The sequence below is a fragment of the Corvus brachyrhynchos genome, unplaced genomic scaffold, assembly GCF_000691975.1.
Source record: "Corvus brachyrhynchos isolate BGI_N302 unplaced genomic scaffold, ASM69197v1 scaffold221, whole genome shotgun sequence".
In the NCBI taxonomy this organism is placed as follows: Eukaryota; Metazoa; Chordata; class Aves; order Passeriformes; family Corvidae; genus Corvus; species Corvus brachyrhynchos.
Window position 1 is genome coordinate 3382753 of NW_008236622.1, and position 15661 is coordinate 3398413.

The window sequence follows — 15661 nt, forward strand, 5'->3', positions numbered from 1 at the left end:
TGGCAGATATCAAACATGAACATATGGGCACAGAGTGACACAGCAATAGAAGGATCAAGCTGGATAAACAACCTCTGCACAGACTAACCCTATCCAAAAGTGTGGTATATGGTTTGTGGTTTTTTATTTTTAAATCCTAGAACTTGCTGCTTACTGCAATAGCTTGCTTTGTGAAGGGCTGTCTTCTGCCTCCCCTTCTCCTTCCCAGGAGAAGGTGTGGGGTCAAGTTTTCTCTCCTCAGTCATAACAGAGCTTCAGTGGTAGGTGCCATGGGACAAGAAGGACAGGAAAAGCTTCACAAATTGTAGGTAATACAGGTGTTTGCTTCTTTGCTGTGTCTTCTCTGAGTTCTTACACCTGAGAAAGTGAATGGCTGTTACGATAACAAGAATGGTGTTCTAGTTACTTCCTTAGCCAAAAGATCCAAAGGAGGGGACTAGCTTTCTGTAGGAATTGGGCCTTTAAAGAGATTTTTCTACCTGAGCAGCATGAGCATCTCCTGTCTCTGGTAGGCATAGTAGGACAACAGAACTTGTTAGTTGTCTGTAAGGACAGTGAACACTCTCCTGGAGTAGGCTTAGTAAGAGACCTCACACTTGCCTTTTTAATTCTTGAGTCCTCCTGGGATATTCTTTAAGCATGTCATTTCTCAAAATCTAGGATCATCTTATTTGCAGCATGAAAGTTTCTCATAGCTGTTTGCCTGCTAACTGTCTCAATACTATCCTCTATTTTCTTCCCTTGATGTTTTATTCTTAGCACTTACAGAAAGTATTTACAGCCTTGTTTCCAGGTTAAATAATACAGGTTTTATTAGTTAACTTCTTTAAGATCACCCTTCTGTTTTTCGGCTGGAATTCATGTCTCTTGACTGAGGCCCACTGTGATGGGATAGAGTATTCCAGATAAACACGATTTTTACAAAAGCACTGAGAATTCTCAGTTACTCTCTGATGGTGTATACACCTAAGCATTGGTTCCACACCTCTTCTCCCATTCCCCTCCAGCATCACTCTGGGAGGAACTGGAACATGTAGTCACTGATGCTTAGGTCAACTGACAGGGGTTTGGCTTACAGTAATGCTTTTCGGGTTCAGTACTGAAGTACAGCATCTCCATATTGAGTGGTAATATTGTACTTCTCAGCACTGCAAGTGTCTCATTAGAATAATTTACTGTTCTGTATTTTGATGGATCCTTACTGCTTTGGGAGAGGGACAGAGGAAAGAAAAGGGAACTTATAAGTTTTGATAACTTTGGAAAATGAGGAGTTTTGAGGGAACAGCTCTGTGTTTAGATAACTATATCACCTGTGTAGTTATTTGGAAATAAGCAAGGCTGTAATAATAATAAAGCTTTCATCTTAGTTCATAATTTTTTTCTATGGGTAATAGTCTTCCATCATTACAAATACTTTCTGTTAAACTTGTGTAATGATGCGTTCTGTTTGGATGCCACTTAACAGCAACTGGTTGTTTAAATAGTTTTGGGTTTAACAAAACAGAAATAAAATAATGAATGACCTCTCTTCTGTGAGCCTGGAAATAGTAGCAAGTGTCCAGAGTTCTACTGTCAAAAAACAAAGCCTTTTGCATCTGGAGTCTATTGATGTCCTGTCATTACTGAAGTATGATTTCAAGATTTAATACCATTACAAGTTAAACATTATTGCCTGCCTTCAAGTGTTAAAAATGTTTAAGCACCCACAGCTTAGAGAGACACCTAATTTTCAGTTGTTTTTCAAAACCTTGGGCCTTTGACTGTGCATTCAGAGTAGTTGAGAATATTTTATGTCCAGTTATGTCTGAATGGTAGAATATTCTTACTCGAGTGTGGTTGCTGTAACACAGCTTTGAAACCAACTGGATGGAAGTTGTAGTCCTCATCAAAAAGTACTTTCTTGCTAAACTTTGAAACTTTGGTTCAGTGAGAATGTTTATCTACATAAGTTCATGGAGTAAAGAAATAAAATGTCATGACACTACTGACATAGAGAAGGAAGGTAGGCTGTCCTGTGAAAATATTTGAAAAAAATAGACTTTGTTCCTCAGGAAAGGAGAGGGCCTATTCCTGGAAGTACAGTCAGCACTAAGGGTATCTCTTTAAATAGTAGTTTGTTTTTTAAAGTAAAGAGAATTTTTCCTTACTGTAATTTTTGTACTTCTTTAGCTTGGAGGACTTTAAATGCCTGATTTTAGTGTAAAATACCTAGTTAGCTAAAGGCTAACTTAAGGAGGAGAAAAAATGAAGTGCATAAGTATGTACAAGTGTTGAGTTTTCATACCACTGATTCTAGCTGTGTTGTCATAAATGTTACAGCTATACCGGGATAGTTGCTCCCATGGGAATCTGTGTGCTTATGTCCCTTAAGGGAAGATATTCTAAAGATGTGAACCTGCCATGCCTAAGCTTTGAATGACAGTCAAGGAGTTCAAGAACCCAGAGTTTTGTGCTTATGGATTCAAGAATGCTGCTCAGAGGTCACTGAGTGTTACAAGTAGAGGAGATGCAAACTACTGTATTTGCTCAAATTCTTGCCTAACTCTGAGACATAGCTGAGCTGGGGCTTGTGAACCCCTATCCTTTATTTATATGATCTACCTGGTTAAAAAGCCTATTTCAGAAGGGTTTGGGCTTTCTGTTGACAACATCAAATGCAGGATGTGACTAGTGCAAGCCCAGACCTGTGGCAGCTAGAAGCAGCAGCTCAACCTGTGGGAGAATATAGTGATTTAAATGTCTAAGTTTAGCTTAGATGCATCCAAAATCGAGGTAGTTTGTTACTACTTAGTAGTATTCCAGATTATGACAAACTAGAATTGTATCCACTCCTGGGGTGTTTGCTGTATTGTTGGGAAGGTTGGTGGCCCAGCTTTGAAGTGGGAATAACTTGAAAATACAAATTTGTGACTGCCTATCATTTAAACTGTTTTGTTCTTTCTATTTGACTAGACTGTAGTAGTGTTCGGTGGGAGAGTGGAGGGAAAAGGTGATGTAATTTCAAGTTGCTTCAGCAGAATTTGAAAAGTTTAACTTGTGACAGTTGGTGATAGATCAAAGTGTCAGGTTTTAAATTGTCTATATCAACTTGTACAGATGCAATCTGCATTTTTGACAAACACCCTAAGTTTCATATGCTGAATTTTAGCATGAAAATGTCTGCATTGGCATATAGTAGTGCAGTTAATGATTGTACTCTATCCCCATACCCACTGAGGTATGTGGAACTTTGGGTAAATACATGTAATAGTTGGAAACTGCCTTCTGTGAAGTACACAAGACTTCCATGTAGGTTTGGATTAGAGCAACTTAACTTGCTTTCCTATTTTGTCTAGGTGACCACACTCACTAGGATGTCTCCCAAGAAATGTAGTTGGAATTTTTAGCTTCCATCAGTACTTGGTATTCTTTGGGAGATATAATGGAGCTCACCTGAGCAACTGCATAGTGCAGACTCAGGGCTCTAATGCCCTCAAGTCTGGCCTGTTTTCTTTCCTTAATCTGTGCTGTAACTTCAGTAGTGAGTTAAGTCTTGTATGAAGAGTATAAGGAAGTGTAATCACCACTTAGCTTAGAATTAATGGAGTTACAAAAAAACCCAAAAAACAAATAGGTGTTTGTCTCAGAACGTCTGTCATACTTGAATATGTACAGAATGTTTGTGCTGTAATTTTAATTCAAAAAGTATCCATTATAAAACACAGACTGTGATACCACATCTGAAATGTTTTCTTGAAAATGAAAAAGCAGTTCTGAAACTTTCAGGCTCTTATCATGCAACTGTTTAATATAATAAATACTACCATGTTAATAATATGCTAGTGGCATATGCTACCCTTGATATAAGAAAAAACAACTCTAGACTTCCATTTTGAAAATTCAGTGTTAGGTGCTTTATATCCTCCACTTTCTAACAAAATAGACATTTAATGGAAAATAGTTTCAGCTATTTTTTTCATAGATAACTGCATGTTTGGCAAGCAGTGTTTTAATCAGCTTTCAGTTCTGTGGAAGAAATTTGTGTTGGACAGATCAGGCTGTTTTCAAATAGCAGTACATGGTGTCTGTGTCCCAAAACTGTTCTGTCAGGGGGGGCTTTAAATACAAAGTAAGCAAGCAAATAAAGTTTGAAAAGCATAGAATAAAGATCCAAATTTAGTGCAATTAATTTGGCGTCTTTGGTAGCTAATAGGGGTTGGAGGTGCTAGGAAATAGTTGATGGGAGAAAAGATGTATTTGCAAGACATGATGTGGGGAAATGGAGGTGGTAAAGATACTGGGATTACTAGAATGCTATTTTGCTCATTAATCGTATGTGGGATGGGGCTGTGTGTGCTTCCAGCTGAGTATCTTTGGTTTGCAAAATAGATGGAAGAGTAAGAGAGGCTGCAGCCTTTAGGAAATATCTACATTTTACATTTGATATGTAAGATACTGTGCAGAGGGAAGGGAAGAAACTGGGCTCACCTCTGGGCCTACAGGTATTTTCCCTCTTTCTTTACAAGCCTATTTCATATTCTTTTATCTTTCGCTGAAGCCACTCCATTCTCTGTGTTTTTTACTCAAGTGTTGTAAAGAGTTATTTTATCTTGAACCGTGATGAAGCTGCTCTCTCCAGTTAAATATCCTTGTCTTTGTCTTCCTTACTGGTGCATTTTATTAAATGGCTTATAATAAAGAGTAAAGAGGATGATGTGGAGTAGTTTTGGAGTGTCTTAAGGATGTTTCGTAAAGAAAAAAACCTAAGACACAAAAACAAACCAGAAAGACAAGAAAGCTTGCATGGGAGTTGAGTGAACTTTGCTTCCAATTCAATGTCATATTAACAGTATGGGACTATTTTCACATTTGCTAAAACATATTTTAGGAGTGTAGCACGATGGATGCATTGTTTGCTTCAAGGTATTATATCACTGATGTATACACAAAGCACTTAGAAGAAGCACTGTCTTCCTTTCCTCTCTTTCTCACCATTTTCTGTTTCAGTCCTAGACAAGGCCAAAATTAGTGTGGTGTTTGGGGGGCAGTAGGTTGTAGGTTTGCTTATAAAGCATAGTTAATCATTAGTGTTGGATGAAAGGTCACCTGTATAGGAGACAACTGTTTGAGTATTCTGATTGGGTCATGGAGCAAATTGCAAGAGCAAAGGCTTATCAAACCAGCTATTGTAATAGCTACTTCTTAAATAATCATTTTGATCAAGCTATAGAAAACTTACAGCTCTGCTTGCTCTTTTGAGTGTCTCAGGGTAGTGAAGAGACTGTGTTCTGATAAGTGTTCTGTATTAGTCTGTGAATCAGTACATCAGAGCAGCAGTTTAGCTGGAAAATAACAAAAAGTGTTGAGCAGACTTAGGCAGTACCTATTGGAACATCTTGTTGGCAGAAATGTAAGGAACCTTTCTTCCAACTCTGAAGTGATTGACTATTGACATGGAGTTCAGGCTTTGACAAACCTGGCCATGCTAGGACCCTAGGAAAAATGCCTCATTAGTGTTAGCTTGTTAATCTTGTGAGCTGTAACATATGGGTACAGTTACAGTTGTTCAAGAAAAGTGTGTGGGTAACCTGGGAAAGATGAGGTAATAATCACTGGTGAAGTAAAGCAGAAAAAAGTCCTGGTGGTACTTATGCATATGGGAAGGAAGAGAGGAATTTGTAGCAGACTTTTTTGTGTGTATTTGGTGATGATGAGTTCTTGTCTAGTTTAAAACTGAGACTAAGTTTGGCATCCTGCTAAAAAGCACTTGAAAGAGCTCTAATGTTTAGTTTTGCTCAAGTTCAACATCCTGTACAATACCTTGTTCCTACAACATTCCCTTGTTTCATTTATGGAGCACTGAGAAGGTGTAAATGTGCAGAGTGGAGTAGACACTTGGCAATAAAGTGTGCCATAAAGTTGTTTAATTCCTTCATAAAGCTCTAGCTTTTGACAGCTTTTTCCATGACTGTAAAAATTTGAACCTTCCTAAAATACAGTTGTGGAAGCTAATATTGTGTGTCGTTCCGTGTATTTAACATGAAAGAATAGCTCTGAACGCTGTAAAGTCATGATCCTATCATTGATAGGATCAGTTTAAAGACAGCTTAATCATTAGTGTTTAACAGATGTTTCTTGGGTTGTGACTTCCTTTTGTTCAGCTTTACAAAGAACTTTTTCTGTTTATACAGATATTTGGTAGACAGTTTGGTTCATGGTTTCATACAAGGTAAATGTCTTTAATTGTGCCTGTGTCAGTAATTTGGTATGTATATTGGAGCTTGCTCCTAATTACATCACTGTAAGATACAATGTAAATGTATAATTTTTTCTGTGGTTGAGAAAATATGTCTGTGGCACATAATTAATTCCAAGGGGCTGCTGGTTTGAGCACTGCCCAATTTAGAACACTTAGATGTGTTTTAATCCCGTTGTTTGTTGTTACAGTATTCTTGTGATAGCAAAAGATCCATATGCAGATCCAGTGCTGAGGAAGCCGGAAACTTAACCTGTTTTAATTGGATTTCTTCCTCAACAACTGCAATTAAACCATTTCCCAGATTGTGTCATGTGGTGTAGGAATCTTGCTATGCATTAGGTCTGTGACCTTTTTAGTGTAGCATTTGGATGAAGTCTCTGTTCAGGAGGACAGCATAACCTGCTTGAGCCAGTGTGGGAAAGGAAGCCTCAACAGCCATTAGCCTGAGTCAGTGCTAGATATCAGTGATTAGAAAAACAACAGGAAAACTCCTGAAAACCTCCTGATTTGTCCCAAACTTGTCTAAATTATATTTTGAAGATGCAAAAATCTGAGGGCCCATTTTAAGTGAGTAGTAAACAGATGAGTACCTTCTACCTGGCCTTGGAAACATAAGTTATTTCTTGGAATTTTTGTTTTTATCTTTGTAGTTTTTTTCTTTAAGACATGTGGGTATTACTGAACAGTTTTTTGTAGACTGGTTTAGAGCTGAAGCTGAATATTAACAAAATGACCCAGTCTCCTCCTTCTTTATCATGTTTTCATAATACCTTTAGACCTGTGGTCTTGAGTTCATCTGTGGCACACTTTTCTAATCCACATATACAAGTCAACTGGTTTTTGTTTCTTCTTCCAGCAGTAACTTCTGTAACATCTAGTCTCTGAATTCCTTCAGTCTAGTGGCTAATTGAAGTTCTTAGCTTTTGTTTTTTTGCTTTGTTTTTGCCTTTCCCTTTACAGTTTTCTAGGAGATTGCAGAGATCATCTTGTGTTAATTTAGACTTCGGGTGACCAAACCATGTTTTACTAGCCACTGAGCTCACTAGGTCTCTCAGTAATTTAAGACAGCTTGGCAAAAGTTGATTGAATTTGGCAGGTTTCATAAAACCTTCCATGCTGCAACTTGGGGCATGTATTGTCTAACAGGCTCTACAGGTAGGACATGGCTGTGTACCATATCAGTATTTGTCTTGTGCTGTTGCACTTGGTTTTGCTTAAGGGCTGTGGTGTGCCAGATGCAGGTGAATGGCCAACTGCAAATAAGGCACCATCTGGTCTATGGAATTAGAATAGGGAAGAGGCTCGGTGTTGGAGCAGTAGGTTTCTGTGTTCAGACTCAGTGTTGTAAGTAAATGGAGCTATGCAGCTCGAAGGCAGCTGGGCATTAAGCATTGGGCAGGGCAGATTTAGAGTGGGTGATGGTTTTGAGTAATTCTTGGTTCACTTGCATAAAAGTACTGAAATAAGCTACTAAATTGAAATTGGTACAAATCACTGAGCTGATTTTTTTTCTTTTTTTCACTGGTAATAAATGCCCCCTCCTAACTTTGCTACACCTGTTTTACTTGGTCTTAGCTGGACCACCTGTTTCTAGCTTGCCTTCTCTTCTGGCAGTGTCACTGATCTGCGCTTCGTGAATGATTCTGTGCTTTGATTCATGTTCTCACAGAAGGTAAAAGTTCCTTATTGAACTGAATGAATGATTCTGTGCTTTGATTCATGTTGTCTCACAGAAGGTAAAAGTTCCTTATTGAACTGAATAGAGTCTTCTCCTTCATTCTTGCCAGACAGTGTTTTTTGTTTGTGTGGGTTTTTTTTGGTTGGTTGGTTTTGGGTTTTTTTTGTTTATTATGATGTTAGTGAAAGTTTAAGCCACTGTACAGATAGTGACTTTTGGCTCCTACTTAACAAGGGTTTCTAGAGAAGCTGAAAATGAAGATCAGGTAAGATTTTACTTCTATTGCTTATTATGTTTTTTTTGTTAAAAGTCTGCAAGAAATGGAGTTCTCTCTGTGTACAAACAGCAAAGTTTTGGTCATAATTTGGCTGTTGGAAAATGTTCTTTTCTGTTGGAGAGAGTTGCTTTTGTTTAATTTTAAAAAACAAAAAAGCCATTATTTCCATTGTTATTAGCAGGTTAAAACTCCATTTTTATTAAGACCACATAGCAGAACTGCATCCTGAGGCTCTCGTAGTGTAGACTTTGCTTGGAGCAGGTTGTCAGTATGTAACAGTAGTTTTAAAGGTCCTGTAGAGGTGAAGTCAAGCTCTTGCTGTAGGACTGATTTGGCAGAAAAATTTTGCTCTGTGACACAAGTGTACGGAAGAAACGTTGAACCTATTTGTTCCTCACTTTTGTGTTCTTTCCCATTGCTGTGCTAAAAGGGAAAAAGATCTGTCAACAAAGATATGAAACGTGGTTCAGTATTTTGCAGCTAACATTTGCTATGTTTGTGTGTGCCTGTTCTCTGTGTGGTCTAAAAAATCTTTTGTGTTACTGACATGGCTTAAATACCTCTGGGCTGCTTCTTAAGCTGAGCTATCTCTGTCTGACTTGCAGCTATCCAGATCAGACTGTTCTTTTCCTTGATATAGATTGTTGACTCAAGAGTTTCTGGATTCTTATGCTTTTGATAATCTTTATATCTCTGTAGTAAAAAATTTAACTGCTGCAGAGTTGACTGAATTATGCAACAGAACTTTATGTTTAGGTGGTTAAAAAGACAAAATAATATAGAACACTGAATTCAGACTGAGAAACTACAGGTGTTGTAAACACAAAAGTATTTTCTTGAAGCTTTGAGTCCTGGCCCTCTGCCACAGTGAGAGCATTCCCTTCCTTTGTTAATGAATTCAAATCAAACCATACACTAGAGGAAAACTTACACTGAGCGAGTTTGGACATGTTTCAAACAGTGATAAGGAAAGGTATCAAATTTGGTTTATTTGGAGAAGAACAACTTTGATATTTGAATTTTTTTACAAGGGCAAATTCTTTGAATGAAGTAGTGAGTAAATGTTCTAGGAGATTATTTTTATTGTTAACTCTATTACTGATGCACTCAAAACCAAGAGGAATAGTTGCTATTGACAACGCTTTCAATACATAATGTAGAACTACAGAGAAGCAAGAGAAAAAAATTGAAATGCTTTTCATTTTTCCTAACTTCTCCTTTGGATGAAGATCAAAGATCTGACTGACATTTGTGTTGCTTTGTGAACCAAAGTGCAGTCCACAGAGTGATACAAATTGTAATATTTCAGTCCTTGATGAACATAAGAGAAGGAAAGCAGTGATGTGGCAGAACTGAAGAGGGATGCCCTCAAGAGACCATTATATTTGTTCCATGCAACTCCTTTAATTTTTCTCCTCAGACTGCAGTTTGTTTTTCCAGAGCTAAAAAAAGGACCATAGGAGTAAAGGTTTTTACTGTCTTAATGCTAGGTAGCCGCCTCAACCACCTTGCAAGAGTTCAGTTAAGATTTAGACCTGGTTTTAATTTCTTAGTGCACAAATAGGGTGATTTTTTTTCTTCAGTAATGAAATGAAGCTATGGATCCTGTGTACCATGAACTGGGAGGACCAGTTGTACAATCAGACCTGAGATACCTGAGCTTGCCCTTGTAGGCTCTACAGGCTTGAGTTCTTTTTGTTCCTTTAAGCTGTTCAGATGCATGGGAATGTTCTGCTGTCTAACCTCTGCGGGTGCTTAATTTTAAAATTTTTTTAGCTACTTTGTGGCCCTCCCTTCCATGCGTAGGTTTCTCTTGGTTCTTCAGCTGACAAGTAAGTTGTATTGTTGACTGCCAGTGGTACCTGAACTTCTCTGTAATTTTGAGTAGTGCCCCCTTTGCTATTTCAGTTTGACTTTTCCACAGCCCAGAAGGACTTATTGAGGTTTTGACTGTGGTATAAAAGCCAATCCATTGTTTTATTTCTAAAGTAATGATGGGTGTCAGTTTTCTGTAATCTTAATGGAACAAGTTTTTAAGTTTCTTCCGGGTCCCTGAAGAAGTCTTTAGTTTGCTTTTCCTGTACCAGATTCAGTGAAAGGTCTCTGCAGTCTCAGACTTAAATTCAATTGACCTGCTTGAAGCAGGGGAGACTGTTCAACCTCTGCAATTCAGTCATTGTCACAAAAGGGTTCTTATCAACACTGGAGCATGTGATACATGTATTTAGATTTTTCCTTAAACAATACTTGACCTCTCATATCTGCCAGTCCTCTCACTAAACAAAAGTCAGTAGGTAAGTGTGCTGCTTTGCTTGCTTGGGGTCATGGCATGGATGACCTTTTGAATCACACAGTCCTGACAACCTGGGTGTTCCTCTAGCAAGTGGTGCTGTGCATCTTTTCAGAGGTGTTTTCAGTGTTCTTATCACCTGTGGGAACTTGTAAATCTTCTAGTTGCAGATAATGAGTATTTGAGCTGCCAGGTACCAGTATGAGATCACGAAGATTTTTTTTTTTGCTCTTCTCTCTTCCTCTTTCATGCCCATTTGTCTCTGTCATTAGACATGTATACATAAATGCAGTCCAGAGACTTATCTGGTGGGTACATCCTTTCAGGCTCTTAGTCACTCACTTTGCTGTTCTGTGAGGGTGGCCTTCAGCACTGCCACTCTTTTGGCTAAAAGGATAGGCAAGGACTGAGCTCTTGAAAGCCTGGGAAAGGGAAAGCTGACTTCCTAACGCAGCAAGGCCCAAAGTTTGCCATAATTTTCTGATGGCTGTTTGTTGTCAAGTCAGTGGAAGAGGGAATAACTCCTGCTCCTTGACTGATTTATTTTATTATTTTTCTGTATGTTGAAATCATTCAGTGATTCCAGAGAAGCTGAGTTAAAAATAACTCTTCCACTGTAAATGAATCTAGGAAAAATATTTTACTGAAGTTTTTCTCCTCTTTGTTGGCAGTTTGGAAAAACATTTTCTGGCTAACAGCTTATATGTATTGTCTAAAGTTACTCAGTGTAAAAATGGGCATATGAGGTGGTCCTAAATCTATAATCTTCAGAGACTGGACTCCTTTGAAGTTTGTAGCTTATATGCCTGTTTGTCTTATTTTCTCCTCTTAGTCCAGGTTACTGGATTGTGCTTTTGAGGAACTGAAAGGGGGGGAGGGAGGGCTTTCTGAGCTCTGTGATTGCAATGAGGAGCTGGGCCATAGTTAGCTCTTCTCTCAGAGCAGTTGTCTTTGGAAGGGATGGGGTTTGTGTCCTTGGGTATGTGTACATCTTACGCAGATCTGAGAACTCAGGTTACTTGAACTAACATCTATTGCATGACTTTTTAAAGTTTCTGATATTCTTGTTAGTGTCTTCTTTGCATGCTTTTATATATGGTGATGCTTTGATACCCCACTATGTGATTTTGTTTCCCTTTCCCCTTTGTTCAGGGTAGCTCTTGTGATTCACCTCTTGCTCAGGGCTCTGTGTTTTGTCATCATGGTTGGCAACTGTCACTTCTCAGAATGAGAACTGTCTAATGTAATTTGAGGTCCTACTTTCAGCAGGTTGGTTGGACCATATAATCTCAAGAGATTCTTTCCAGTCAAGGCTTTTTAAAATAATTCTGACTTAACTCTTGTACTTCAGTTAAACTCTGCATCAAGAAAGCCTCTGGTCTGAAGTTTCCCTCTGAATGCTGTTAAACTCTGCTTGTCTTCCCATTGATACCTTATTAATGTCTTCCAAAAGAAGTGGCAAAAGTGATGCAACTATATAAATCTGTAGAAATTTTGTGCCAGTTGTAGAAATCTGTTTGCTTACAGCTGTACATGCTTGTTTACAGAAGAAACTTCCTTGAGACCTGCTTGTCTGTCTTTGTAGCAATGAAGTAATGTTATGTCATTAGAATCTTGTTTGTCCTGGAGATTTTTATATATGTACTGAATTTGCTCTAGTTAGGGTGTCTGTGCATGCAGTTCTGTGTGTGTAGTTCTCTAGTTCTTCTCTAGCTTTGGAGAAAGAAAATACAAAAAGAATACAGTCCAGCCTAATACGTGATTCAATATAATTTTGTGTGGTTTCTGTATCAGAGGAAGTTGTTCTGATTAATGTCACCATGTGAGTTTTACATTAGATGCAGTGCATCAAGGAAGCCTTAATGTACTCTGGCATCTTTGAATCCCGCAGACAACTTATGGCTATTCATGGAGAGAAGGTAGAAATGGAAGCGGATAAGGAAATTAAATGTTAGCTTGGTCTTCCTATGTTGAAAGAAGAAAAGTTTGTTATTTTCTTAAGGCTCAATGGTTTCATGCAGCTGAATAACGTAAGATTTGCATGAATACAGATTAAATGCATACACCTTACTGTGCCTTACAGCACCTTGCAGCTCATGGGAAAATATATTTTTCCCTTGTTTGTGTATAGAAATTTACTGTCAGGAAGAAGGGAGGGGTGATGAGAATTTAGGACATTGCAGAAAATGTTTCTAGGAAGTTTTCAGTATGGTATTGTATCCACTCCCTAAAATTCTTCCATGAGCTACTTCGACAACCAGAAGGGACAAGAGACTGCTAAACTGAAAACACAAACTTCTGCCTGTGTGGAGCTTTAAAATCTGTGTGAACGTGAGGACCTTAGTGGGAAAAGAACAAGGATGACTGAATAACTGTTGAATTTGGAGAGTGTAGGGAGGGAGAATATTGTGTCAAAATCAGCTGCAGAAGATGGAGTTTAAAACAATTCCCTGGACTAAAAAGTCATCTTAATTGAAGTCAGCTGTTGAAGTAGAATTAGTAATTGAGTACTTGCAAGTGCTTACTTGTCAGGCAAGTAAATAGGTGTGTATGTCTGCAGGTAAATGAGGAGAACCTTGTGAACAGTGGGCAAAAATGCTGCAGCTGACATCAGTTGAAAATGATGTAAGTCTGAAACAATTCAGCAGTTACTAAACCGTAGGCAGTAATTTCTTAAGTGTAGTCACAATTGAAGTCTGAACTCTTAAATATGTTGTATGCTTATATATTCAGTGTGTTGTTTCTGTCTTAAGTGACTAGATTTATCACAGAAACAGCTGATCAATTAAATTAATGTTGTCTACATTGAAGTAAGTGAATACAAATCTGAAGTCTTAGGCTTAATATTTTCTGATATGTACGCTGAACTCTGGGTTCTGGCTGGCAAGATGTGCAGCATGCTGGAAGAAAATGTTCTGAACTTGCAAGGCATATAAACATCCTCCTGTCTTTTTGTTCTAAATAAAGCACGGATTTTTTTGGGCTAAAGTACGAGAGAGGAATGATGCTGACCAGTGTACTTAGCTCAACTCCAAGCAGATAATAGGTATTATAGGGGAGCATTATAGGCAGAGGTGCTAGGCATATCTCAAAATACTCATGAGAGTGCAAGAGTCTGAAAAAATTCTTGCATTACCAAGATTCTTGCAAAGAACTTAAAAAACCCCCAAAACAAAAAACAAAACCACCACCCAAAACAAATCCAAACCAAACAAACACCCCAAACAAACAAGTTTTAGAGCTCATGCAAGTAGATTAAGAAAGCCCTTGTGGAAGAGTTCAGTTCATTTTTTAGTTATTGTTACTGGTTTGCCTTGTTACCCTATTTGCAGCCCTAGAGCATGCCGGAGTCCTTCAGTTTACTCATTGTCTTTTTCTCACTGTAGGCTATGTCAGGGTTGCTACATTACACTTCTTAGTATCCTTCAGAGTGATTTGGATGCTAAGTAAAGGCTGGTATGGGCTTTTTGTGTCGTTCTCTGTTTTCCCAGTTTGCTTCAAAAACATGGAAGCATGTTAGTCATTTCCTGTTGGCTTTTGCACAAGAAGGTTGAAGGCTTCACTGCAAGTTAACAGGTGGTTTTTGTCTTGTGTTCCTGTAGAACCTTTCCAAGCAATACGTTGACTATACATTAGCTATAGTGTTTGCAATGGGTATGTTATGTCTACAGAAATTAATTCTAGTTGCTTTCTTGTACAATAATGAAGATTACTCTAAATAGTGATCAAATAGTGTTTGCTAAAACTCAAGAATACTATGCAGCACAATAAGCACTAGATACCAGTGTTGTTACATGGCTTCAGAAGATATGTCATGGGTTTATTGGAAATGCTGGCTTTTGAAATTGATCCTCATTCTAAGGAGTCTGCTTATGATGAGAGCCCTCTGCAGCCCATGCTTTGGCATCATCATAGCTAGGAATATGGAGTTATGAAACATCAACTAAAAAGGCTTGCGTGCAGATAACTTTGTTAGAAGGGGATCTGAGCTTAAAAATTCTTAAATAGCATTGTCTATTGCGGAAGCATGGAGGTCTGATGGATGGGTGTAGCTTTTTGTTATTGTGGGTATTAGGAAGAATCAGTGTAGTTGAGGAAATTGTCTTAAAATCTGGTAGGACTGCACTGGCACATTCGGCTGATCTCTGCTGAGTTGCACATTTCCTTTGAATGTAGTTGTCTGACAATGGGAAAGAAGAAGCCAAGTGCTTGGAGTGAGACTCAGAGGGACAAGTCTGAATGAGAACAGTTCTGATTTAGGAACCTCTGGGCTCTTCTCTTGTTTCAGGATGTGGAAGGCACAGTTGTGAAAATATCTCTTCATTACTGGACTAACTGGGCTTATGGTATTGTGCGGCTTGCAGTGAGACTTAATGTTTCGATGCCAAAGGTCACAGCTGAATCATGAAGCTGCATTATATTTAAAAGCAAACTGGGAGTCATATGGCAACAAGTACACAGTAAGAAATGCAGTTAAGTCGAGAGGTTTCAATATAGAAGATAACTCTGGGCATCATCTTGACTTGGCAGATGCCTTACAGGATAAAACAGTTGTCATTTCATTCTTATACGCAGCTGAAAATACCGTGTGTATGACAACACATTGTGCTACATCACTTCTAAACACAGACTACTTCAAGTATCTGGCTAACCCTGTGTCATGGTTTAATCCCAGCCAGCAACTGAGCACCAGGCAGCTGCTTGCTCACTCCCCCACCAGTGGGATTGGAAAGAGAATTGGAAGGGTGGAAACTGGAAAACTTGTGGGTTGAGATAAAGACAATCTAATAGCAGAAGCTGTGCATATAAGCAAAGCAAGACAAAGAATTAACTTCTTCCCACGAGCAGGCAGGTGTTCAGCCATCTCCAGGAGAGCAGGACCCATCATGGTAACAGTGACTTGGGAAGACAAGCACCATCACTCCAAATGTTCTCCCCTTCCTCCTGCTGCCTCCTGCTTTATATACTGAGCATGAAGTCATGTGGTCTGGAATATCTCTTTGGTCATTTTGGGTCACCTTTCCTGGCTAGGTCTCCTCCCAACCTCCCATGTACCTCAAGCCTCCTCACCAGCATGACTGACAGTACAAAATGCAGAAAAGGCCTTGGCTCTGTGTAAGCACTTTTCACCAATAACAAAAACATCTGTATTATCAACACTGTGCTCTCTTATCAATG